This window comes from Nicotiana sylvestris, chromosome 10 (assembly GCF_000393655.2).
Source record: "Nicotiana sylvestris chromosome 10, ASM39365v2, whole genome shotgun sequence".
NCBI lineage: Eukaryota > Viridiplantae > Streptophyta > Magnoliopsida > Solanales > Solanaceae > Nicotiana > Nicotiana sylvestris.
The window spans coordinates 127667270-127671704 of NC_091066.1; the positions used below are offsets into that span (position 1 = coordinate 127667270).

The 4435-nt window shown below is 36.8% G+C and overlaps 1 long non-coding RNA gene across 1 annotated transcript; it reads left to right on the forward strand.

The window, feature by feature from the left end:
- The first annotated feature begins 1911 nt into the window (after positions 1-1911).
- Positions 1912-4011, forward strand: LOC138880369 (uncharacterized). The gene is made up of 2 exons (XR_011403002.1): positions 1912-2907; positions 3083-4011. It is a non-coding gene; the product is annotated as an uncharacterized lncRNA (long non-coding RNA).
- Positions 4012-4435: the final 424 nt, after the last annotated feature.

The window sequence follows — 4435 nt, forward strand, 5'->3', positions numbered from 1 at the left end:
CGTCGTCTCCTAAACAACACATCTCTCCAGAATCCAGATGCGAAAAAGATGAGAAAAAACGACCGGAAAAATCATCTTCACATTTGAATGTCTCCTCGCGATGGACTAATTTCACATTTGACGACATTTCACATTTGGACTAATTTCACATTTGAATGTCTCCTCTTCTCCCTCTGTATCCCAATCAAACAAAATTGCGGAACAGATCAAAATGCTTAGGTTTAAGCCTTTTTAAATTCCCAATATTACGCGTTATTCGTATAGAGAAAATCAAGGAGATCAGCTTTAATGAGGAAGCGAAGAAAATGGGATAGCTTATAACTGTTGGTATCCCGAAATTTACTCATACAATGATTTAGTAATAATTTATTATTAAATAATTTATTATTAAATATAGAGATAACACGTAGTTGAGTCCAGATTTTTCGGCCTAATTGCAATCCCAAATATACTCAGTCCAGATTTTTCGGCCTAATTGCAAGGTTTTCTTATTCCTATAGATTTGGGATTATGGCCGTTATCTGCATCAGTCAATTAGGCAGAAAAATGTGGGTGTTAAAACTTGCATTTTAATAAAAGTAAGTCTTAATAAATTAAGTTTTCATGTGTCTTTTAATATGTTGCCACTTGGCTTATTAATAACTTGACACTTGGCTAATTGAGAATGCAAACTTTCTTGCTTTAATATATATATAGATATAGATTTTGAAAGTATTTGAATTCAAGGAAAGAAACAAGAGTTATGGAAAGATGATATGCGGATAAGAATCAACATAAATTTGATGAACAAGTGTAACAACAAAATTTAGTTCCTGGAAAATAATAATCAAGACAAGAAATATAGTGACAAATATTATATTTGATTTCAAGTGATGCGGTTACAATCTCTAGAGTATCTCAAATCTAAAGAGATGTAGTCCTCTAATTCTTCTCCTCATGAACAATGATTCAACAGCTTGAGAGGTTGATCTTGAACTTGACGGATTTCAGATTTGTGGTGTGTCAAGAATAATTTGAAGGTCGTCACGAACCATGATTTGGTGTTGGGTTATCATGAATGGAAGATTTGAGGTCGCCCGCCTATAATTTGAGTTCGTCTTTGGGATTTGACCACAAGCGAAGATTGCAGATGCGGAGGGAGACCTTGATGCTATTCTTCAAAACTTCTTTAGCCTTTCCTTCTGTTTACTTGGTTGATCTTTCAATCTTGTGGTCTCTTCCCCCTCGAATGAGAGGTGTGACCTCTTTATATAGGCATGGAGTGGAGTAGCCTCCAAGAAAACCCTTATGAGTCATTGGCTTAGGGGCTTTATATGGGTCGATCCAGTTGGTAGAAAATCAATTTAAATAAGTTAGTCCAATAATATTGGACTTTTATTTAAATATATTTAATCAGATTTAAATAAATAACCCAATTATACTAGTCCAAAATATTTGGTTGGACTAATATATATTTGATGTATTGTAAAATCTAAATTTCTTATGGATTTAAATTTGATAAAGTTTTAACTGTCTACAAATGTTCCCTACTTTAAGGCTTGTTGGGATAATATGAAGACGAGAAGTACCAGTAACAATAATACCACCTTTTCTTGTTCGCTTTATCCCCTTAAAAATACTCCATTAAGCCACGTGCATTCTTTGAGTTAGGACTAGAGAATGACCAAGGATGAAAATTTCTTCTTTATATTCCCTTAGAAAATAGTTTCTATGACTTTAGCTCAAAATGAAATATGACTTCCTACGGTCAGGTGGGTTTCCTAGCCTTGATTTCCCTTCTTCGATAGGAAATGAATGTGGCAGCCTTCTTTATGAAGTATGGACTTAATTAAATAATCAAATTTATATTCAACTAAGCAAAACCATCTCCATATAGGATTCCATCATGCGATGTGTCTCCCATTTAAATTCTGTCTCAAAGTTTTCATGTAAGACATCATTATTATTAGTCCACTAGAAATTGCTTTTTTTCCCTTAAAAAGGAAAGTTCTAGTTCACCAAGGAAGGCAAATTCTTGTTCATCAAGGAAAAGGCATCATCACCTCATGAGTTCTATAAAAAGAGCATGGGGTGGATCTCAAACACATGAAGAATACGAACTTGCAGCTCTCTAACCATTGCAGAAGATACACAAAGCTCTTCGCATTTGTATTCCCTTTTCTCTTGCATCTTTTTCATTTTTTGGTTCTCCTTCACACTGTTTTTTTTTCCAGGAAACCGATGGCATCAGCAAAGAAATTTCAGATTGGCAAACCTTGTGCAACTGTTTTGATACTAAACTTGGCCATAGTTTGAAGTTTCGTGTCGTTGGCACTATTACCTATCACGCCGATCCGAAACTTTGAGTCACTAGTACCTTTACTTATAGTGACGAGTTGAAATCTCATGCCATTGACACTGCTACCCGTTGGCTGCTGCTGAATTAAAGCTCCGTTTCATTGACACCAATCAATTTAATAGAACCAAAAGCTTTGTGTCGTTGGCACCAAGGGCTCCAAAATCTTTTCTCTTTAGCTGTGGAAGCTATTTGGGATATCCATCTTTGCACATCTGTGGACAATACCACCATATCTTGTCGTAGGAGAATTAGAAATACAAGTTGTTTGATCCTTTTGAAACTACACTTCAATGTATCAAAATTTTGGGGCAAAATTCCTTTGTAGCTTCTCAGGTAATATTTTGAGTTTTCCTTTCAGGTGCTAACGCGTTTGACCTTTAAGATTGGCGCGCCTTCACAAAAAAGTTCATAACCTGGTCTACGAGCTTCCAAATTATGGTCTGCTTGAATCTACTAATGCTAGATTCAGAGGAATACAACATATCAAAATTTCACCAACAAATAGCTTCTGTATAGGATGGAATTCATTTTTGAAATTGATCAACGCATCTGCCATGCTGATCTCACTGGTATGTGTGCTCTCGCTTGAAAAAAAAATTATATCTTGAGATAGGAGCGTCCAAATCACAAGCCATCTGCGGCATTGATAATTAGACTCCTAGAGCTACTACATATGTAAAAATTACTATTAGGCTATCCCTAGGTTTTCCCAGATAATTTTCTGAATCTAGGACACTTGTTCAGACATGCTGGCTTCTTCAGCTTTGCCTGCTCTCTAAAATTGCATATCTCGAGATAGGAGCATCCAAATTACGAGCTGTTTGCACCATTGGGAAGAAGACTCGGAGGGCTACAACATACATAAACCTCGAAACTCCAACCTTTTTGACCCAGTCGCAACAAATCGCTGAAGCTGAAATCGAGAAGATTGTTTGGGCAGCATACTTCTATTTCCTTTTTTTTGGAAAGCTTCAGCCAGTGACATCTTAGGGGAATCCACCTTCACCTTCATGATGACGGCCCATCCTCCATTTTTGTGGATTTAGCAAAAAACAACTTGGCATATCCACCTTCTAGTTCGAGGCTTTAGTGGACAACAATTTGGCATATCCATCCTTCAGGTTCAAGGCTTTGACGGACAATAATTTGGCATATCCACCTTCAGGTTCGAGGCTTTAGCGGACAACAATTTGGAATATCCATCTTTATGGTTTGAGGCTTTGGTGGACGAGAATTTGGCATATCCACCCTTCGGTTCGAGGATTTGGCGGACAACAATTAGGCGTATCCACCTTTCCAATCAAGCTTTTGGTGAACAATCTCTTGGGCATCCGCCTTCACCTTCATGATGACGGCACATCCTCCAGCTTTGCCTCAGAAAGGAGGTTCATGGTGTCTGCTTCTTACAGTTTGGTGAAGACATACATGACGAGTTCTCCATTCCAAATCAGACGAAGAAGTATATAATCACTACTCTCTTTTTTAGGAAAAGAGGTGCATGGAGCATCCCATCCATCGAGCCTTGGAGGGAACGATCTTTTTTGCAACTTAGCGAAAAAGTTATTCTCCGTCCCAGCTTTAGCAAAGAATGTGGGGCTCATTTTGAAGAAAAATAAAAAGAAGAAAAATGGAAGAGGAGGTGCCTAACTTTGTTGAAAAATTATATGACTAAATCCATCTTCTTTGTAGTAGTTGGATGGAAACTCTTACTATAAATAGAGACATCCATTCTTCATTTTCAATACACCAAAATAAGAGAGAAACACTAGAAGTTAGAGAGAGTAATCCACATATTGTAGTTTGTGAGATAAATAGTGAGTGTGAGTAATATTGTAGTGAGATATTTTCAATAAAGAGTGTTATTTCTTTCGAAGTTGTAGTAGTCTCTTGACACTACTAAGTTGTACTATTATAGTGGTTATATTGCTCAGCTCGAGTACTGTATTTTACCCCGATTAAGAGTTGGTGTCGCTCACTACTAGAATTCCGGAAAAAAGCGACCAAACATTAGCGACCAAAGTTGGTCTGTAAAGAAAAGCGACCAAAGTTGGTCGCTTAATTGGCAAAAATAATAAAATAATTATTTGATATAGATTC